The sequence below is a fragment of the Panthera tigris genome, chromosome C1 (genome assembly GCF_018350195.1).
Source record: "Panthera tigris isolate Pti1 chromosome C1, P.tigris_Pti1_mat1.1, whole genome shotgun sequence".
Classification (NCBI taxonomy): Eukaryota; Metazoa; Chordata; class Mammalia; order Carnivora; family Felidae; genus Panthera; species Panthera tigris.
This window is the reverse complement of record NC_056667.1, coordinates 17927044-17950037: the sequence shown is the minus strand read 5'-3', so window position 1 is coordinate 17950037 and position 22994 is coordinate 17927044. Positions and strand designations below refer to the sequence as shown.

General features: G+C 48.1%; 1 protein-coding gene and 1 long non-coding RNA gene across 5 annotated transcripts in view; one reads left to right on the top strand and one right to left on the bottom strand.

Annotated features, from left to right (window-relative positions):
• The window catches only part of GRHL3 (grainyhead like transcription factor 3), a 50059-nt gene extending 37552 nt beyond the window's left edge, over positions 1–12507 (bottom strand). Inside the window, exon 1 of the mRNA XM_042996468.1 lies at positions 12445–12507. The gene's annotated coding sequence lies outside the window, so the exon portion shown is untranslated. The remainder of the gene's footprint in view (positions 1–12444) is intronic.
• LOC122241186 lies at positions 8731–16270 on the top strand. 4 transcript variants are annotated; one of them, XR_006221203.1, is made up of 4 exons: positions 8731–8816; positions 13414–13534; positions 14297–14373; positions 15557–16270. It is a non-coding gene; the product is annotated as an uncharacterized LOC122241186 (long non-coding RNA). The 4 variants fall into 4 exon arrangements; XR_006221204.1 differs by lacking the exon at positions 8731–8816 and adding an exon at positions 12611–12900; XR_006221202.1 differs by lacking the exon at positions 8731–8816 and adding an exon at positions 13234–13329.
• Positions 16271–22994: the final 6724 nt, after the last annotated feature.

Here is a 22994-nt window from a genome sequence, read left to right as displayed (position 1 = left end):
GCTGGGATTCCGGGCGGCGTGTCCGTGCTCGCTGGACTTTTTAAAATGGGTCCTCTCTCTCTACTTCTGGATTTTGCCTCTTTAATCACACACACCCATCTGCAGAGATCAGCAGAGGCCCAGATCATGGGGCAGAGGGGTCCTATGTCTCCAAACATGGGAAGGCACCCTGGGTGGGATGGAGACCATAGACTAATGGTCTAGGGTAGGTAGGCGCGGGCACCATGAGCCAGTTTACAAGGTTACCGGACCCCTCAGCAGAGCTATGCCTCCCAGTTGTGAGGTGTGGGCTGTTCTAGCCCTTCGTTAAACGAATCACAGATGCCAAGGTTTGAGAGAGACACTACCCAAGCTTTGCCCACACCCCTTTCCTCCTCCTGTGTAGCCTGGGCATGCCCCAGGGCTAAGCTGGGCTGGCATCTCTCCTCCTCTATGGATTGGCCCAATTCTTGGTTTCTTGGCCGAGAAGATTGAAAACAGAGACCAACCAGTCACATGTGACATAGTAATTATTTTCACAACAGTGTGAGCAAACAATGGTGCCTGCTGTTTATTTCACATTTGTATGTTGGAAGCCCTGTGCTAAGAGTTACCTATGTTAGCTAACAGTATTGCTCTGAGACTGACAGATCTGGGTTCAAAGCCCAGCCCAACCACGTGATGTTGGGCAAATGACTTGAGCTTTTTGAGCCTCAGTTTCCTCACCTGTGAAATAGGGTCATTGTGAGGATTAAATGAGATAATGCACGTGAAGTGCATTCTGCAATGCCTGGCCCAGAGCACTCAGTAATTGTTAGGACAGCCTTTTTTTTCTCATTTAATTCTCACGTAAACCTCATGAGGAAGCTGCTGCCTCATTTTACAGGTGAAGAAACTGAGAGGAGTTAAATGATTTCTCAAAAGTGAAAAGCTGATAAGTAAAAGCTGAAATCTGAACCCACATCTTTCTGCCTCCATTCTTGTAGAACTAGATTAAGTTAGGGATTGCCCTGGGTTCAAGTTCTGCCTGGCCGCTGGCCACTTCCTAGCTCTACAACTGGGTAAATTTCTTCTCTCGGAGCCTCTGAGACCAGATTAATGAATCACCAAAAGGGAGGCGTTACATGCGAGATCACCCAGGTTTCCTTTTCTAGATTACTTCTGGAAATCCCTCCTTCTCCTTTCCAGATTTATCTCTGAAAGAGTGTGACACTTTTTACGTGTTGGGAAGGGGTAAAGGTTAGGACCATGGAGTTAAGTACATGCTAAGAGCACGAGCTGTTTTGTTTGTCTGCAGAGGTTGTGGACTGCACAAGCACAGTGCCACCTTAGGGTACAAGACTTGCGCTGTTGGACACGATGGCCCTGCGAACAGTCCTTTTTTTCTAACACATCAAGACTTCATGGGCATCCAAGACTTCATGAAAATCTGTTGACCTACATAAAAATATTGAAAGGACAAATTCCCAAATGTCAACAATACTTCTCTGTGGGTGCTAAAATGACAGAATTTTAATTTTTTCCCTATCTTCTCTTCCCCACCAGGTTTCTGCACTGACCTTGCATTGCTTTTTAATTAGAAATACTATACCAAACTCCAGTTGTTGTTGTTGTTTATAAATATTTTTATTTTTTTAAGTAATCTCTGTGCTCAGTGTGGGATTTAAACTCATGACCCCAAGACCAAGGACCACACACCCTACCGACTGAGCCAGCCAGGTACCCCTACAAAACCCCAGGGGTTTTTTGTTGTTGTTGTTGTTGCTGTTTATTTATTTATTTTGAAAGAGTGAGAGAGAGTCCAAGCAGGAGAGAAACAGAGAGAGAGGCAGAGAGCAAGAATCCCAAGGGAGGCAACGCAGAGCCTGACGTGGGGCTCAAACTCACAGACTGTGAAATCATGACCTGAGCCGAAATCAAGAATCAGATGCTTACCTGCCACTCAGGCACCCCCAAACCCCAGTTTTAATGCCCATTAACTAAGTGGTCCTTCTGTCCCCATTCTTCCTGGAGCAAAGGTGGAGATAAAGGTAGTAAAGATGTGGAGTCCTTGCTTGGAGCCTCCCTGTGAAGTGTGTGCATGGAAAACGGGGGCTGCCCAACTTGCAGGTTCTAAGCAGGGAGCTCAGGAATCAGTTCTAATCTTGACTTCATTAAAATGATCATTAATTGAGCCCTCATCCTGTGCTACTTGCTTTAGATGCTTTATCCCATTCCTGCCTGTCAAATGGGGTCACATAATCCACTCCAGACGGACTTGACTCCTGGAGCACTGGCCAAGTTACTACAGGATACCGACTCCGGAGTCAACTGCCTAAGACCTTGGACAAGCCACTTTACTTCCTTGTTACCTGAGTTTCCTCCTCAGTGAAATGATTGCTCTGCAAGTTAAAGGAGATACTGTCCTTAGTACGTGCCATTGTCCCTGTACGTGCCAGGCACAGTTCTAGGTGCTTTATGTGCAGGTCATGTCATTCCCTGGAGTTCTGTGAAGTAGTTGTCATAATTATCCCCACTTTGCAGAAGAGGAACAGCTCTGAGAGGTGAGGGAACTCCTCTAGGGTCACCTGGCTGTCTGACTAGTGACAGAATCAGACCAATGTCTGCCTGACCCTAAAGCCTTGGAAGCAGTCCTTTCAGCATCCTGAGTGCTTAGAATAAAGCCTTGGATGGATGAATGGGTGGTGGAAGGAAAAAGGGAAGGAGGGAACAAAGGAAGAAAAAGAGATAAGTTGGTTGATAGGATTTGTAAGGTAGGAAGGATTTATAAGATTCTGGAGTGCAGAAACCACACAAAGAAAAATAAATCTTATGTGGCACCTGTCCCAGGTCTCAACATAAGTGTTCAATAAATGTGTTGAATAAATGAAAAACGGATGAACATGTACAATGTACAGAAGGTAATTGACATCCTGGGAAAATCGGCTGCTGCCTTCTATCTCCAACCCCCAAAGAAGACTTCCAAAGTTCAAGTCGCTACACTTCCTCTTATTAGCATATACCTTTGGACCAGTGACTCATTTCTGGAAGTTTCAGTTTCCCCATCATCCCTCAGTGGGGTTGATTTGAAGATTAAATTAAACAAGATCTCAATGGAAAGCCAGTGGCTAATAGTAGGTACCTAATAAAAGATAGCCGGGGCTATAGGTGAGCATGTAGCTTAGGGTCCTTGGCCACCACCTATTTCTGGCCTCAGTACATGGCTTAATTCACAGCAAGCACTCAGCACTCAGCCTCTGTTAACAGCCCTATGTGTGAAGCTCTTTTCAGTTTAGAATATGTTTCCTATGTTTTATCTCTGGCTTATCTCTGGCTTTATCAGGATGGAGGTAGTGAAGGGGGGGGGTGGGGTTGGATTTTTGGCCCCATTTGAACTTGATGTTCGAAGAAAACATCCCTACTTAAGAAAGGAGTTTGGATTGGAATCTCAGCTTTTGGATAAAGCATCATCCTGGATACCATTATGGAGCCTGATGGGTCCCCAAAGTGCTATCCTGGACATGTGCCTGAAGCTCTGTAAACATTTCATCGTAAAATTCTTTTCTACCCCATCCCTGGACTTTAGTGGAGAAACGGGCCACACGCCCTACACAGAGAATACAGCCCTCATTTGAAAGCATGGAAGAAGCTGGAAGTTGTGCCTGTGAGGGGTGAGGGGTGGGCAGCATCCAGACCCTCTTCGGTTCTGTACTTGAGGTTTTTATCACAGTTCTGCTGTTAACACCACCTGTGTTCTTCCTGGCAGTGCTTTGGATGGGAAGAATCATTATGGGGTCTAAAACTGTCCTCAAAGCGTCCCTTTAAAAAAGCCAAGAGAAGGTTTGAATACCTGGAAAACAAGCAGGCAAGTGTTGTTTGTTTGTTTGTTTGTTTGTTTGTTTGTTTCACTTACCAAGGTGATAAAGATGAAAGAAAATGCCAAACCCCAGTGTTGTTAAGGGTGAGGGAACAAGCTCTCTCCTTGCTGGAGGGAACGTGAATCAGTCCAAACGTGGGCTTTAGATTTTAGCTCATTTTGGATCTAGCAGTTTCACTCATAAGGATTTAGTCTAAGCAAGTAATCTCTGTGGTGCAAAGAGTTATCTGCAAGGTTATGCATCAGAGCATCGTTTATAATCCTAAAAAATTAGAGTTAATATAAATACCCTTCAACAGAAGCTCAGTGATGAATAAGATACCCGAATGTAGTTGCACACTGAGCCAGTTTGAAAGGAGGCCCGTAAAGTTATTTACTGAGTTTACAGCACAATTGTTAGGGTCCTTACTGTAGGCAAGGTACTGGGCTCAGTGTTCTATCTCATTTAATGCTCATGACAACCCTATGAGGTAGCTGCCGTTACCCTTTTACAAACGAGAAAAGGGAGGCCCATTCATGCAGCAACTTACTGAAAGCTTCTGGGTCTAGAAGCTGGGTCTGTTTTCTACTTCTGAGTCTCAAATTCTACTTTTAGTAAATTAGTCACTTCCTGTTTTAAAAACCCATTTATATGAATAGAAAAAGAACAGGAAAGATACACACCAGAGAGTATCATGGATAATGGATCAGGGGTCATTTATATTTTATTCTTTCGGCTTACTTATGGACAGCATTTCTTCTGCTAATAAAAAAAAAAAAAAAAGCGGGGCGGGGGGGTGGCGGGCCTGGGTAGCTCATTCGGTTAAGCGTCCGACCTCAGCTCAGGTCATGATCTCGCGGTTTGTGAGTTTGAGCCCGTGTCGGGCTCTGTGCCGACAGCTCAGAGCCTGGAGCCTGCTTCGGATTCTGTGTCTCCCTCTCTCTCTGCCCCTCCCCTGCTCATACTCTGTCTGTCTCTGTCTCACAAATAAAATAAAACATTTAAAAAAAAAAAAAAGAAAGAAAGGAAAAAGGAAACTGTGGTTTTAAAAAAGTAGCAAATCAGAGAAGGCTTGTCCCTGAGTTGGGAAGGAAGAAGCAGCCAGAGGACTCTTTGGAAAGTCTTTCTCTGTTGTCAGGAACTGGCCAGAGCAAAAGGCAGCCAGGGAAGGCAGCCTCCATCCTAGGAGGAGAGGGCCCTCTGGAAAGAACAGAACCCTCCTGGCTCAGCCCCGGAGGCCCACTCTTTCTAGGCACCTGTTCTCTGGCCTGAGCAACCCATCCCCATTTCCATCATCAGTCTGCATGTTAAAAGGGCCACCGTTAAACATGTACTGCCGGGACGCCTGGGTGGCTCAGTCGGTTAAGCGTCTGACTCCCGATTTTGGCTCGGGTCATGATCTCACGGATCGCTGGGCTTCGAGCCCCAGGTTGGGTTCCTTGCTGGCAGCACAGAGCCTGCTTGGGATCCTCTCTCTCTGCCCCACCCCCACTCCTGCACACTCTCTCAAAGAAACTTGAAAAAAAAAAAAAGTTACTGCCCACTTCCAAATAAAAGGGAGCCTTGGGGCACCTGGGTGGCGCAGTCGGTTAAGCGTCCGACTTCAGCCAGGTCACGATCTCACGGTCCGCGAGTTCGAGCCCCACGTCGGGCTCTGGGCTGATGGCTCAGAGCCTGGAGCTTGCTTCTGATTCTGTGTCTCCCTCTCTCTCTGCCCCTCCCCCGTTCATGCTGTGTCTCTCTCTGTCTCAAAAATAAATAAACGTTAAAAAAAATAAATAAATAAAAAAAAGGGAGCCTCGCTGAAAAACACCTATTAATCCCACTGCCACCATGGCCAACAAAGCTAAAAATGTATTTCCCCTTCTCATCTGTCTGCAGGGATCCAACTGGAGGCTTGTGGGGTTCAGATGAGGGTTTCCTTGAGGAACTACAAGGAAAATGTCCAAGACCTGGCTTGGACACAGAGTCCTGGTGTGTCAGTGCTGAACAGGAGTGAGTGTCTGGGGTTAGTGGAGTGTCCCTAGGTGAGACAGAGGTAGGGCTAGGTGGGGCGGGGCCTGCTCCAGGCTCAGAGAGGTTCCAAGTAGGCATAATGAACCCGTAAGGTCCGTTGTTGCTATTTCTTTACAGTATGCCTTTCTTTACCAGCCTGCCCCTGGTGTTTATTTAGATCTGATCTCACTGGAGAAGTGGGGAGGGAGGGACATGCATGGGCCTTCTGGGCCCCGCGCCTTCTCAGGAAGGCAGAGGCCATGTGGTCACAGGTTCAGTACTCGACCTTGGACCCCAGACATTCAGCTTCGGGTTTTTCTGAATCCATGACTGGTCTGCTGGGAGATTTTTAAGGCCCTCAGTTTGGTGGCAGGTGGTCAAGCGGCGAGGAGGAAGAAGGGAGGAAGAAGAGCTTCTGGGGCCTCTTGCGGCCTGGAGGTGCTTACGAACCCTGTCTCCTACCGAGATCAGGCCTTTCCGGCTCTTCCCTCAGGAGGGCAGCTACTCAGAAGTCCTCCTCAGTTCACTACTTCCACCTGCCCCTACTCACCGTTTCAGCCTGTGCTCCGGACAGGCTGCCCACACTACCTGGGCACATGTCACGCTGCGGTCAGCTTTCCCTCCCGGGCTGGGTTTATTTATTTACCACCTCTACCTTCGATTTTCCAGATGTTCTGGAATCTCCTCCACTTCAGGACCTGCTGTCTGTATATGTGCATTATTCATTTAAACAACTATGAAGATTCATTGAATCATTAAAAATTATAACGGTAGCTCTTATTTTTTGAGCACTTAACTATATGCCAGTCTGTGATGAACACGTTCCCTGACCGGTTTCACTCAATCCTTACAACTGCCCAAAGATTTAGATACAATCACCACCTCTTATCTTCTAGGTAAGGAAACTGAGGCATGGAAAGGCCAGGGAACTTGATGGTGTCCTACAGCCCTCGAGTGACCATGCTAGGATTCGAACCTGGGACATTTGGCTCTAAAGCTCAAGCCCTTGAACCACCAGTCGATGTTGCCTCAGCAAGCAGTTATTCAGTAAGCTTAGCGAGGACCTGCTTTGGCCAAGCGTTTGTGCCACGGGCCGGGGGAGGAACAAATAAGGTATGTTTCTGCCCACCAGGAAGCTTGGTGGGGGGACCTTCACCAAACCCCTCTACTCTGGAAAACCTTGCCTCCTTCCTCTGTCTACAACTGGCTGTCTGCAAAATCGGTTTCCTGATGGAATTGTCAAATTCTCACGTGTTGGGGGACTCCGTGAGAGTGTGCTGATGTGCTAATCTCCCCCTCCAGGGGATGCAGGATTCTACTGCAGAGCGTCTGCCCCACACACGTGCACGTGCACACACATGAATACACGGTAGGGCACCATCTAGTTGAGATCATAGATTGTGGAGCCAACCTTCTTGAGTTCAAACCTTGGCTCTACCGTTTACCACCCGTGGGACCTTAGGCAAGTTCTTTGATCTCTCGGAGCCTCCGTTTCTTCATCTTCAAAGTAGGCATAACTCCTACATTGTAGGGTTTTAAATGACTGAACACACGCAAAGCGTTTAGCACCACTCTTGTGTTCTAAGTCCTGGTAATGTCAGCTGTTGTTGCTGTCATTACAGATGGCTTATCTTGCCTCCCAGTGAAACAGTGAGTTCCTTGTCTTGTTTCTTCTTCGGCTCCAGCCACCAGGGCACGCAGCCCAGGGCAGATGTGCCTGGTGTTGGAGGTTAGTCACCAGATTCCTCATCCTCAGAAGGGAAGTGAACATGAGTGTTCTCTCTGCCCAGGCTCTTTCGAAATCTGAGTCATGCCTTGACAACTGTCCCTGGAGAGATGCTTCAGCCTCAGCCCCCTCCCCTGTCACAACGAGCTCTGTCATTCACACCCTCCTCAGTCATGAGCAGACACCCCCAGTATTACCCATTAAAGGGCCCTGAGGACACCTCCAGGAGAAGAGTCTCGTAGGCAGGTGACAGGGACCTGACTCTCTAGCTAGTGGCTTTGGCTGTGTGGCCATATTTCAAAACTATTAGTGGCCTCTGAAGTGATTGATGACCCAATATAGGGTCCCACAGTATTTCATTCGGTCACCCTTGGATAACTGACAGCTTATACTTAGCCTCACCTGGACGTGACACGTTTGGGAGCCTTTTGCTTCACCCTGGTCCACTCTCCAGGCTCCCCGCAGCCCAGGAGGTGGTTTGGAGTATTGAGAGTTAAGTTTAGTGTTAATGATCATGAGCTCCAGGTTTCTAGCCAGACCTGAGTTCAAATCCTGGTTCTGCGTTTTGTTAGCCGTGACCCTGAGCTTGTTTGTCTGGGTCTGTTTCTTCCATCTGTAAAATGGCAGCAGTAACAGTATCTACCTCATAGATGGTTGTGAGGATGAAATGCATGTGAAGCACTTAACACGGCTGCTCCCAGTACTGTTGTTACCCAGTGGGGGAGAGAGCACTGGACCAAGAGGCAGGAGGTCAAGGTTTGAGTTCCAGTTCTGCTTCTCCTTGGCTGTGTTGACCTTGGGCAAGTTAACTCTCTTCTCCGAACCAGTCCCTTCAACCGTGACATGAAAGGTTTGGGTTTGAAGGTCATTCAGGTTCCTTTTAGGTAAGATTTGTGATTTGTGATGTTGAAGGTGCCCCCAAGAGAAAACAGAATGGAAGAAAGCATTAGGGCCAGATGTCTTATCTGCCAGGATCACATTTCACAAACACCAGCGACCTGGTGCCGTCTTCAAAAGCTGATCCCCCACCTATGCACCCCGCATCCAAGCAGCCTCTAGGCTAAACCTTCTCAACCCCAAGAACTGTTTGCAAGACCCCACGAGGCTTTCTGGAGCCACAGCAAGGCCCCAGCAAGGCCCCAGGGAAGGTGTGGGGTCAGAAAGCAAAACCTGCATCACAATGACCTGGCCGGCCTCAAACATCACACCCCAGGATTTTGCCCTTACGGATGCCTCAGGCAGGAGTCGGTCTTCACTTCCTCAGGACGGATTAGTTTATGGTAAGGGAGGGATGTTTCCCCTGGAGCCTGGGGATGTAGTGATCTGTTATAAAACAGGCCCCGCCAGGGAAATGGAACATTTTCTTTTTTCTTTTCTTTTTCTTTTTCTTTTTTTTTTTTAGTGTAGTGACCTCTGACACTTCCTCCCCCCCCACCCCCCCACCCCCAACCCCTCGCCTATCAAGCAGTCTGAGTCACCCCCAGCAGGGGACAAATGCTGGGGATAGAGGAGGCGTCTAGCATCCCTGGGAATGAGAGTCCTTCCCCGCAGGAGTGTCCTTTAGTGCAGAGCCCCACTGAGTTGTTCTTATGCCCTGTTTGACCCCAGGGGGATGAGATGGGTGGGGTTTACAGAAAATAAAAAACAATTGGTTTCAACTAGTTCTACCAGTTTTTACCCCCTACAGTAAAACATCACTTAACCATTTTAACACGCCACAAATTTCCCTTTGCAGAGACAATGGGCTTTGGAGGAATTTATTGGTGGTAAGGAACGGACACACTTTTTACAAAGCCCTTAGTGCCCAACGCATGCTAATTATTTTATACCTATTATGTTATTATTTTTTTAAAAAATATTTTACTGTTAGGAAAAAATAGGCTTTTCATTTTCCAGGTGGGCAAACTGAGGCCCAGAGAAGTAAAGTGATTTGTTCAAGGAGGGTGTGGAGCTGGGACTTGAACCCGGGGCCAGAATTACCCCAGAACATCAGCGGCAGCCATAATTTCGTGTGCAAACTTGCCTGAAGCCACCACCTAGGTGGTGATGAGACACAGATCTGCCCATCTTTCACGAAATCTCAGACTCTGTTTTCTGGGAGTGCCACCTGATCATCCTCTGGTCCCCTGACAGCAGGGGCAGCTGCAGCCCAGGGCCTGTGACAGTGTCTGAGCCAGGATAGGAAGGGGCGGAGCTCAGCTTCACAGGCTTCTGTCCATGGGTGTGGGTAGAGCCCTAGAGATTGTGATGGGGGACTCTGTGTTCCAGTCGGTGGCCAGGAGCCTTGGACTCTTTCTTCCTCTTCCTTCTGTCCTGCAACAGCATCCAGATGCAGTCAAGTCTTGAAGAGAACATTTCCATAGAATTCTGCATGATGCCTATCCTCTCCAGGCCCCAGTCCAGCCTGAGCCACTTCCTCTTCCAGCTGGGAAGCTTCTTTCTTCTTCCCACTTCCTTGTGAGGCTCAAGTCCACTCCCTTCCCCCACCCCACCCCACCCCACCCCACCCCACCCCACCCTTCCTGAGGAAGTAGCACCCTCTTCTTCACAGCTCCTGGCTCTCCTCTCTCTGGCTTTACTGTCCTGGGCAGTTTGCTCCATGCCTCTCCTGGATCTCAATTGCTTTTGAATTCTCTAAAGTCAAGTCAGGAAATCCCATAGATGTGTTTTCGGACAATACAAGAATGCCCAAGAAAAGGTTCTGGAATCAAACCATTCGGGTAGAGCTGCTCACCAGACCCCCTTAAAAATTAACAATGCATAGTCAAGTCTCTAAAAGTCCAACAGTTAGGAAATCTGGTTTTTTTTTTTTATGTTTTATTCATTTTTTGAGAGAGAGACAGAGACAGAGACAGAGCGTGAGCAGGGGAGGGGCAGAGAGAGAGGGAGACACAGAATCTGAAGCAGGCTCCAGGCCCTGAGCTGTCAGCACAGAGCCTGATGTGGGGCTTGAACTCATAGACCGTGAGATCATGACCTGAGCCGAAGTTGGACATTTAACCAACTGAGACATCCAGGCGCCTCAGGAAAGCTGTTTTGTTTGCTTTTTCAACCCAGGGTTTCCCAAACTGAGGTGGCCACGTAATATCTTCCCTATCCCTACCATATACCTGCAACAACTATAGAACCAGTGGCCCAGTGCAGAACCCACTTTGGGAAATTCTAATGCCAGCCTTCCACCAAAAGCAGTTAATCTTGCTTTCATTGATTTAAGCCTTTCCTGTTTCTTGGGACTAATCTTACAAAATAAGGGGATGCCTGCCCAAAAGGGTCTTCAAGAAAAATATATTTGATGGGGATGAAGATTTTCTTAAGACTTGATGATGATGCCCAGAATAGATTAAGGATTTTCTAGAATGTGGAAGAAGGGAGAGTAGAATTTGAAACAACAACAGACAGGGTTTATCAAATTTTTATTTGTTTTCTAGTCCAAGGACCAAAGCCAGGGATGAAATGTAATGGAGAATGGTCAAACCAGACCCCAGTCACAGATACATTCTTTTTGAGTGAATGAATGAACAATCTATCTGGTCAAAAAGTTGGGAGACTGAATGAATGGCCCGCATGTGTGCATGCATGCATGCATGAATGAATGAACGATCCAACGACTGATCCCCTGGCCCCAGACTCTTTCTACTCCATTTTATGCTATCTGCTATGGAGATAGATATCTATGTTTCTTCTCAAAACCCACATTTCATCTTCTGTTCAGGAATCCTAGGTGGCTCTCCACTGCCTTCAGGATAAAGTCCACATACTTTGTTTGACCTGGCATTTAAAACCCTGCAAAACAAAACTCCAACCTACCTTTCCATCCCTTTCTCACTATTCCCCATTGGGAACCCAACCCTTATTCTAGCCACGCTAACCATTCCCCAAGCATACTATGTTAATCTTTCTCCCTTTTTACCTTTTCTCAAGCTACCTCCTTGGCCCCCAATGTTACTTATTCAATCCTAGCAATGCTTTGAAGCTCAACTTAGAACCTGCCGCCCATGTTAAGTGGAAGAAGCCAGACCTAAAAAGAGGACACTGTAAATGATTCCATTTATATGAAGGTCAAGAACAGGCAAAGCTACTGTGGAAAAAACAGAACTGTGGTTGCCTTTGTGACTGGAAGGGGCACAAAAGGGCTTGGGGGGGGGGGGGGGGACAGGGAATAGAAATATTCTCCATCTTGATTCCGGTGGTGGTTACACGAGTGTATACTTCCATCAAAATTCACCAAATTGTACATTTAAGACCTGTGCACCTATCTGTATTGTGCATTTAACCTAAAAATAAAAATCTTACCACTTAAGTCTCCCTGGCAATAATGCACTCCTTTGTCTATTATTTTCTCGAAGCACTGTGTCTATATAGGTAGCACATCACTTATGTAGACTCCCATGAGAATTCTTCATGAGGATGTCTGCCTACCCCACTGGGTGTGAGCTTCCCCCCAGGGCCCTCCCATAGCAAGCCCTGAATTAACATTGGTGAGATTCAGTTGAGGCCAGATTTCTGAAAATAAAAATAACAGGAGCCATCACGTATTAAGCCCCTGCTGTGTGTCAGGCTGTATGCTAAGTTCCTTGCACACATATTTCAATATATATACATGTGTTTCAACATCTGTATCTGTATGTATACATATACACAGGCGCATACATATAACCCCCATGAGATAAATACATAGTAGCCATTAAGTCTGAAAACAGGCAAATACGAATAACAAAGAATAACAAATGTGAACGGTTTAGCTATGTTACATTATAATCCAGGCAAAATAATAGTATATTTCCAAACCTTATGGTCAGCATGTGATTGTGTACATGCGTGTGTGTATTATTACCAATCTTCATTTTACACTGAGATACTGCGGCCCAAGGTCACGGAAACATGTAGTGTTGGCAATAGGATACAAACCCGGGTGCCTGATCTTAGAGTCGTCGAGCTGGCCTATTTCCAAAGTGGCATCACATAAATCCAGAAGGAATGTGAGCTCTTTCTGGCCAAGAGACTTGAAAGCGGCAGTTTCCCTGAAACTGCAAAGCGCGTGCGCGCGCATGCTGCACCGAGAGGTGTAAAGACTGTTTGGGGCTCCCACAGCTCCAGGAAGGCGCTACTTAGCGGCGGATGTCTTGGGTTTAGAAGCCTAACTGACTGCATCATTTATCAGCTGCATGACATGACCTCCGGCGAGTTATTTAATATCACTCCGCCTGGGTTCTCCCACCTTTGAGGTCATGTAGTAACAGTGCCTGATCTACCTCTTGGTGTTTTAAGGGAGGATTCAATGAGATCATGCATGTAAACCTCACAGCATGTCTAAGTTCTCAGTAAATGCTGGTTAAGTTTATTATTACCGTTTTGCTATTTTCGGTATGGTTACAACTCCCTGCCCTCCTCCTCCGCCCACGCTCCCACTCCTCCCTGCCCCCCCTCCCCAACAGTTCTTTGGCTTGCTCTCAACGTCTCCCTTTCCTCAGAGGGTGGAAACCTAAGATATGGCCGTCTAAGAGCCGTTGTGACAGTTTTTTTTTTTTAATTATTCTTTTTTTTTTTTTAACGTTTATTTATTTTTGAGACAGAGCATGAACGGGGGAGGGGCAGAGAGAGAGGGAGACACAGAATCTGAAGCAGGCTCCAGGCTCTGAGCCATCAGCCCAGAGCCCCACGCGGGGCTCGAACTCACGGACCGCGAGATCGTGACCTGAGCTGAAGTCGGACGCTTAACCGACTGAGCCACCCAGGCGCCCCGTGACAGTTTTAATCATGAACAGTTATTACAGCAGCCAGCCAGCACAGGGAGTAAAAAGAACTAACCCGTTGGTGGGTGGTGACTAGGGGATCGCTAACTGATTTGGGAAAAACATGAATCTTGGTTTTCTTAAGAATCCTTGCCACCTGCTTTGGGATTCTCCTTGCCTGGTTCATTCTGAAATGAGGTGGTTGGAAGCCTTACATCAAGAGGAATGGGGCCACCGTGACCAGAGTGCCCACCTTTGAATTGCAGGTGAGGTCCAGGCCTTGGAGGTCAGGGGCTGGTGGGTAGACTGAACCCCTTCGGCTGGAACCTAGCCCTTTGGGATCCTGCGTGAGGGGGGCTGGCTGGGGATGAGGTTCCGCTCTTTGCAGGAGTTTGGACCTTGGTGTGCCTTCTCCTTAGCCTGAAACAGCCCTCTGGCAGTTGGAAGGCATGGCAGGGAAAAAACCCTGTTGACAGTTCAAGCTTTTGATCTTTTTGATTTGTAGGGTCAATAGGCCAGTATTATCTGAAGTAAAAATAACCGTGCTCATGGAGAGAAAAAAACAAAAAACAAAAACGAAAATGCAGATAAATATAATGAAGACTAAATTAAGTAACAATACATTTAATAAATAACTGAAAATTTTTCATCCAAAGAGAACTACTGTGGCTCTTCCCTACCTTTTTCTCTGCTACAGGAAGGCCACAGCCCCCGGGGTTAAATGCACAGGCTCTCTGAGCTGGATTCTAATCCCAGCTATACACAGGTGGCCTGGTCTCCTAAACTGTCTGAACCTCATTTCCCCAGTTGTAAAATGAAAATAAAGACCGCATCTATGAAATTAAAAAGTATATTTAGAAGGTTTTTTTTTTTTTTAAAGAAATGATCTATGTTGTAGGATTGACATAATCCCTGTAATTGACTCAATAAATGTTAGCTCTCATCGTGGCAAATATGTATCCTGAACAAAAAAAAAAATGATATCACTCCACGGATACTGTTGTTACCTGCTGTTTCTCTCCCATTAGGCAACAAAGTGAACCTCTTTCCAGCATGAAATGTTCTATGAAGACCTTTGTATGGAAGACCTGGCCTCATTTACCAGGTACCCACTGAGGGACATTCGAGTTACATCCAGTTTGTCGTTAGTATAATCAATGCTGTATTAACATAACTACAGCTAAATCTTTGTGCCCAGCCACAATTATTTCCCCGGGGCCGGTTTCAAGAGGTAGGATTGCAGGATCTTAAGGGCAGGCACAATTTTATGACATTTAGTCCCTGTGACCGACTGTCCTCCAGAAAGGTGGTACCAAGTTCCTTTCCCACCAGCAGGGAACAAGAGTGATTCCTTCCCCACACCATCACCAACACTGGCCTTTATCATTTTTGCCCATCTTTAAGCAATTATTCTTGAGCAAGGGAATTTCTTTTATCTGTCTGATTCAACTGGGAACTCCCGGAGGGCAGGGCAGGGAGGTAGTCCCTTCATCTCCCTGTAGCTCTGGCAACTAATACATGTTCTACCCACAGTAAACACTCAAGAAATATCTGAACTGAGTCTCAAGCCAAGGGTGACTTTTTAAGTGCCCTGGGCAGACAATTCTTATTAAATGCGAGACCTAACAACTAAGGATTCTACCTAGATGAGTTCAGGGACTCTACACAGAGGAAGACAAAGGCATTTCCAGAAGCACTGCGCTGATATTCAGATGTTAATCAGCCAAGTGATAAGTTCTGAGATCAGCCTGGGTTGGGGCCACTCATCTGCCAGCAGATTTGCATGAGATCCACTCCTGTTTCAAAGACTTGAGGGAGCTCTGAGCCAGGATACTTGGGTTTCGCACTGTCACCATTTTGGCGGTGGCCCAGGACACATCACTTCATCCTTTTGGGCCTGGTGTCCCTGTCTGTTTGGTGGGGAGCTTAATAGTGTCTCCATCGAGGTATATCAACAACCATGGGGTTCTGCCTCCCTCTCCCTTCCAACACTTACTGAGGGTTTTTTATGTGTGCTGGCACTGGGTTAGCATGAGACATAAAGAACTCTGGAAGTCCTGGCTTTAAAACCCTTGCTCTGAAACACTGTCACTATGTGCCCTTGGCAATGGAACTGATGAGACCTGCCTTGGAGGGTTTGGTGGGAAGATTAAATATGCTCATCTGTGCAAAGCACTTAGGACAGTACTTGGTACCTAGTTAAGCACTCAGCCTCAGCAGTGGTTATCTGATTTAAACTACACGGTGGCCCTGTGAGGTAACTATTTATTATTTACCCCATTTTATAGATGGAGAAACATGGGGCAGAGACGTGACACAGCCCGTAAGGAGAAAGCCGGGATTGATCTCCCATCTGTTTGACTCAGGACTTTTTCATCTAGAATAGGAAATATTAATATTAACATTGTTATATTAAATAGTGAAGCTGGAGAACGCTCCAGATCCCCTAAGCCAATCCCCTCGCCTGACAAGGCCCAGAGTGGAAGGGACTTGCCCAAGGACATACAGCAGGATGGTGACAGTGCAGAGCCGGGGCTCCGGGCTCCCGATGGCCACTCAGGAGCCAGGTGCCCGGTGCCCAGGGGTACGGAGGCCTCTCCCATTGGGGGGAGCCGGGGAGCTTATAGGCCAGGTGCCAGGAGAAGCCACTGTTGTCACTGGCCACTGCAATTACTCCTTTTGTCCATAATTCTACGTGCGGGTCTGCTCCCAACTCCTGCCTGGATTTTCCTCCCTGCAGCTGCCCTCAGTGCCCAGGAAGGGTGACCAAAAGTGTCTGCTCTGGCTGCTGAGTCAACCTGTTCGGCATTTCAGGCCCTGAACTACCCCTGCCCCTGCCCCTGCCCACCCCCCCACCCCCCAGCGGCTCACGCCTTCCCGGTCTTGTTTTCAGGCTAGTTTTTTGTAAGGATATGTTTTATTTAACCCAACATATGTAAAAAAAAAAAAAGTGTGATTTCAACATACAGCCAATACAAATAAAGTGTTAACAAGGCATTTTATATTCTTTTCTTGTACAAGTCTTTGAAATCTGGAATTGATTTTACACTTACCACACATCTCAATTTGAATGCTATGTTTCCAAGGGCTCGTAGCCAAAAAATGGAAACAACCCAAATACCTGTGAACTGATGAATAGATACGCAAATGGTGGCATATACTTTCAAAGGAATATTACATATTATTCAGCCATAAAAAGGAGTAAATGCAAGATGAAGGAAACCTTGAGAAACTATGCTCAGTGAAAGAAGCCAGAATCAAAAGAACATATATTAAATGACTCCATTTATATGCTACGTCCAGAATGGGCAAACTCATAGAGACAGAAGGTAAATTATGGTTGCCAGGGGCTGGGGGCAGGGGGAGAACAGAGAGAGATTGGTAACAGGTATGAGCTTTCCTTCTGGGGTGATGAAATGTTCTGCATTTAGTGGTGACGGTCGCCTGACCTTGTGAATATACTAACAGCCACTGAGTTGTATACTTTCAAATGGAGAATTTAATGGTATGTAAATTATATCTTAATTAAGCAGCTAGTTAGAGAAAAATACATGAAAAGTGTGATGCAGTCCTACCAAAACAACAAAGTTGTCCTTCATAGGAAAATATTTTACACTGAGTCAGTTTCCAGATTTAAATATAAGTTAAATCAAATTAAATTAAGTCTAAAAGCCAGGTCCTCAGTGGCACTAGCAGGCCCCAGTGCTCTGCTAATCCCCCTCAAAAGTCCTAGGCAGTGGGCATTCGGTTCTCCTTTGCTGACGGACACACAGCTCTTTTTTTTTTTTTTTTTTAATTTTTTTTAATGTTTATTTTTGAGACAGAGAGAGACAGAGCATGAGCAGGGGAGGGGCAGAGAGAGAGGGAGACACAGAATCTGAAACGGGCTCCAGGCTCTGAGCCGTCAGCACAGAGCCCGACGCGGGGCTCGAACTCACGGACTGTGAGATCGTGACCTGAGCCGAAGTCGGACGCTTAACCGACTGAGCCACCCGGGCGCCCCGACACACAGCTCTTCAAGGCGGCACCGCGGTGTGAACCCAGATCCACCAGCTCCAGTGGCCACGTTCTTAGCCACTGCTTCCCGGGGTTCATTCATTTACCGAGTGCCCACCGTGGACCTGATATTCATTTGAGTACCCCCTCTCGCCCGACCTTCCTCCTCACTGGAGCCTTCCCGCAGGGGTGCGTAATCTCCCGGGAGGTGGCCCCCCCCCCCTCAGAAGCTTGCAGCCTCACATCTGAAATGGCAGCTGCGGGGCAGCGGGCCCAAGGGAGGCCCGGGCCACTGGGAAGGCGCTCCTCGCCAGCCACGCCTGGCAGAAGGGAGGCCTGGGCACAGCCATCGCAGGAGCAGGCCCCAGCAGTCAGCCCACTCGCCGTTTCTCCCCATCCCACGGGAAACTACCACCTGGGGTTCAAAATCAGCCTTCATCAGCCACAAATGTCGTTTGACTCCCAAACGGCCTGTTGCCCTCCTCCTCATCTTCCAGGGCGTTTTTGTAAACCCCTCTTCTTCCTCCAATCAGGGGGATGGAACTTTCCAGGTTCAACTTCAGGCGGGGAGGGAATCAGGCTGAAGAGAGTTAGTACCCGAAGCCCCTATCTGAGGCCTTGCCCGTCCCGACTTCTGCCGAGAACACTGCCCCCCGAAAGGCTGCGAGAAAGAGGCTGGTTCCACACTCGAGGTCTGGTTGCCTCAACCCAGGTTGAACCGGCAAATTCCTCTCAACACCCCTCCCTCAGAGAAGTGAACGGTAGTTCTAACCCCCGGCTTTCAGGATAAAGCACAGGCTGGGAGAAGCCAAACATTTGAGGGCTGTGGAAAGACAGCCGCTCCCACCCCTGCGTGCCTCTGTGACAGCTCTCACTGTGGGAAGGAGCCAGAACTAGGGGGGGAAATGTGCTACTGAGTCGAACACAAATGACGAGTGATCATTTCTCCCTAGCTTCAACTCCTGGGCCTTGCGGGGAGGTGGGCCTGAATTGAGGAAGGGGATATAAAAGCAGAAATTAGTTATGACATCTAGATTTTTCTTTTGGTCTGAGTCCCCGAGACTGTTTGAGCCAAGCTCAAGTTTGTTTGAGGGATATCCTGGGGGTTACTTTCTTCTTGACTCTCGAGTATAATGTATGTTTGTGGAAGGAATTTATCAAAATCTCGAGAGGCAGTAAATACCCGAAAATTCAAAAACCACGTTACCTCACCATCCAGTGCTGATATTTTAAACCTTCCAAACTATTCTCCCGTCCACAAGTGGACGCTCCCCAACAAAACCGGAATTGCACACAAGGTGCTATGTTTTATAAACGTGCTTTTTTCAAAAGACCCGTATCAATGGGTTTTCTTTGTTGTTGTCGTTTAATGTTTATTTATTTTTGAGGGGAGAGAGGGGCAGAGAGAGAGAGGGAGCCACAGAATCCGAGGCAGGCTCCAGGCTCCGAGCTGTCAGCGCAGAGCCCGATGCGGGGCTCAAACCCGCGAACCGCGAGACCCCGACCTGAGCCGAAGTCTGGCGCTTCACCGACTGAGCCACCCAGGCGCCCCGAGTTTGTTGCTGTTGTTTTAAATGACCATATGGATCGTTGTGCAGCACACTAGGTGAATTATTACTAAAACCAGAAATGATCCCCGCAGCCTCCTGGGAGATGAACATGATTAAGCCCAGTGACTTCAGGGTGGCTTATTAAGGAGATAAATTCCATTTCTTCTTGTTAAGCGTGGCTGTTAAACACTCACAGCCCAAGATGAAAGGAAGGGGGCGTGGCCGAATCAGCACTTCGGATCAGCCACCTGTTTTATTAAGCGTGCCCGTGTGTCCAACACCGCAGAACGAAAAGAAAGGTGCTTGTGTCGACTGGGACTGTATCTCACCTCCGGCCCTTCCCCTGCCCACCTCAGCCCAAGAGAGCTTGAGGCTGGGGGAAAAGGGCCTTGGCAGAAAGCACCTCGCAGAACTAGAAGCTCGGAAAAAAAACCCAGAAGCTAAAAAAAAAAAAAAAAAAGTGGGGAAGGTGATAGGAACTTGCTGTCTTTGGAGACCAGTTTCTGGCCCTCTGGATTTTCAAAGAGCATACGTACAAAACCTCCGCTCCGGGCCGGTTGTCTGCATGGTGTCTGTCCTCCAGTGACCGGACATGGTGAGCTTACGGCCTTTGGCGATTAAGAGGCTGCCCTTGACCTGAGCTGAAGGGGCTCCCACCTGCCCACTGAGATGAGCCGCCCATTTCTGTTTTCTCAACCTGTCCCTTGTCCTTCCCAGCGAAGAAACCAGAGTTGCCTGGGACAATGTCAAACTTTGCAAGGTCGTAAATGACCTATAAAGATCCTAAGACAGAATGCTCAGGAAGGAGGAAACGCTAATTAAGGAAATCCTGAATGTCCTAAGCCTGCTCATGAATAAGAGGGACATAATCACAGGCAAAATGGAGAAGCTCGTAAATTAGGATAAAGCCCCAGCCTCGGCACGGGTGGGACCTGGCAGATGGGAACCCAAGGTTCATTTCTGGGGTTAATGGAATCCTGCCCGGTCCTCGGGATTGCCTAACGCCAGGCACGGTGTTTCCTTCCTGCCTCGCCGGGAGACGTGAGTAAGTCTGAGACAAGTGATCACGGCACAGTCACTGAAAGCCAGAGTGATACTTGCTCTGGGCCACAGAGTGAAGTGGGTCACCGGAGATGGTTAGAACTCCAAGCTGTGTCTTAGAGAGGTGCTCCCAGAGCAGTAAATGACACCCCCTCCCTTTCCCTCTCCCTATTGGACATCTTTGTCTCTCAGTCATTTATCACAGGAAACAAGGGACTGGAAACAGGAAACAAGGGACAGGACTACCTAGGGCTTCTTCTTTTTTTTTTTTTTAATTTTTTTTTTAACGTTTATTTATTTTTGGGACAGAGAGAGACAGAGCATGAATGGGGGAGGGGCAGAGAGAGAGGGAGACACAGAATCGGAAGCAGGCTCCAGGCTCTGAGCCATCAGCCCAGAGCCCGACGCGGGGCTCAAACTCACGGACCGCGAGATCGTGACCTGAGCTAAAGTCAGACGCTTAACCGACTGAGCCACCCAGGCGCCCCAACCTAGGGCTTCTAAAACCCCTTTCCCTCCCAGAGCTCCAGGCTCTGCACCGTGGTCGCTACAAGCTTCCAGGCAAAGGATCAACACATTCAGCTAGAGAGAGACACTCTGGGATCAGAGACGTTGACTGACTGGGGTCCACTCACACAGCAAATGGGGGGGCGGGGGAGGAATCTGTTTCATTTGCTTTCCACCAAAGATTCTGTTAAAGATCCCACAATTTGACGGCTTAATATAAGCAAAATGGAAACCCCGTGACTCAATCCACATTTCCATGACTCAGAATCTGGAGAAAATTGGGAATGTCACATGTGGCACGTCTGATACCAAGAGGTTTCTTCACACCCTGATGACTGTATCTATGCAGACTTTTCATCAATAAACCTTAACACTAACAACAGCGAAGGAAGGGTATCTGACCCTGACCGGACCCTTCTCTATTCCAGGCATTTACAGATACCTATGTTTTCTCACATAGTTCTCACATTCAAGCCAGGGGATCGGGGGTGGGGGGGGGGGTGGCGGGGGATCCAGGCTCAGAGAGGCGGTGTGACCGCCCAGGATCACACAACGTCACAGCCTAGACTCAAACCCAGGGCAGTTGGGTTCTAGAGCCCAGTTTCCGAATTGTACGATTACAAGCAGATTTTGGCTCTGTTCAAGATGCAGGCTGGGGTGGAGGTTAAGATCACGGGCCATGAGCCAGAAGCACCTTGGAGCCTGTCTTGGCCACTTGCTTTGGGGCGAATCGCTTTGCCTCCTGGAGCCTCAGTTTTCTCATCTGTAAAATGGGACGGGGTGGGGGGGGAGAGACAATAGCTTTTGTGAGCATTAAATGAGATACTTCGAATACAGTGCTTAGCTCCCTGGGCTGGGAGTGCCGGCTTCTGGCAGCACCCAGGTGGGAGGGGTTGGGGAGGGCCCAGGCAGAGCTCTTAGAGGAGCCGTGGAAAGCGGGGCTCATCACAGCCACAATTTCGATGAAACCCGTAATTATAACCGCTCCTGCCACCCCTAGCCCTGGGGCAGTGATAGGATCTTTGCAGCTCTCCAGGGTCAGGTCTGATCACCACACGGATGGGCAGGCGCAGGGTGCCGCGGGAGACGGGTGGGGGACAGGTGGGAGGGGGTGCTTTTCTCTGAGTCAGGCAGCAGGACACGCCCCGAAGCACACCATGGGGCACCCCCACCCTACCAGAGAAGCTGCCTCTGTCCCTTTCACAGGAGGTTACAGAGGGAGATCCAAAGCCCTGGAGTTTCTGCCCACCTTCTGTTTTTTGAGTTTTGTGTGTATGTGTGTTTTCCCCCAAAGCTCATATGCAACATGCTGAATTCGAACTGAATTCATATTAAATATCAGCTCTTGTCAAGCAAACTTATCACGTACCGGGCTCTGGGCTAAGCACATTTTATTTATTTATTTATTTATTTATTAAAAGAAATTTTTTTTTTAACGTTTTATTTATTTTTGAGACAGGGAGAGACAGAGCATGAACAGGGGAGGGTCAGAGAGAGGGCGACACAGAATCTGAAACAGGCTCCAGGCTCTGAGCCGTCGGCACAGAGCCCAACGCAGGGCTCGAACTCACAGACCGCGAGATCATGACCTGAGCCGAAGTCAGCCGCCCAACCGACTGAGCCACCCAGGCGCCCCATGGGCTAAGCACATTTTAGATATAAATTAATTTAATCCTGACAACAGCCCCATGGGGGGTGGTATCAGTTGCTCCCGTGTAGCAATTACTATGGGCCCCTTTGTATAGATGGGGAAACTGAGGTTCCCAGAGGTTAAGTAACCTAACCTGCTCAAGGTCGCAGGGCTAGAAAGTGAGGCCTCAGGCCTCAGGGTAGAACATTCTGGACCTGGCCACATGCTTACTGCTACCCTCTGAGCTACTATTTTTATCCCCATTTGGCAGATGCACAAACTGAGGCTCACCGTGCTAGTCGATGTCAGAGCCGGGATCTAGTGCCAAAGCCCATGCTCGCATCTTTATACCAGACTGGCCCACCATCCTGACTTCAGTGGACATGAATGATGGGCAGGGGAAGGGGTGGTTAGACAGCCCTGCCCCTGGGAATAATCACAAACCCAGAGCCCTGCTGAGGTGTTACCGTTCTCATTCGATGGATGAGAAAAATGAGGTCCAGGGAGGTGAGGTCCCTGCCAGCCAGACAGCAATTGGGCTCAGACTTGAACCCCTGTCTCCTGACCCAAAGGCTTGGTGCACCCCTCCTTGCAATCAAGGTGTCCGAAATTCTCCTCCAAGGAATTCATTCCTTGGGTCACGAAGGGGTTTGCTCTTCAAGTCATTTAAAAAGTATCTGTTGAGCAGTGACCTTGTTCCCAGCATGGTGCTGAGTCAGGGGCTTTCAGACTTTTGTAGAAGCTCAGGGGCTCCAAGGGAGGGTCCCAGGCAGGGTCTGAGGTGACCACACAGGCAAGGGTGTCTACCCACCGCCCCAGGAACTGTTTTCCTTGTACCTGTTTTATATCAAGATGCTCATAGATTTTCTTTTGGAGAGAGAGGTCCACGCCTAAAAATGCTTGAACATTACTATGTTTGATCCTGAGGACACAGAGATGATATGACGTGTCCCTGGCCTTAAAAAGCCATCAGGGGACAGACATAGAGACAAATCCACTGTC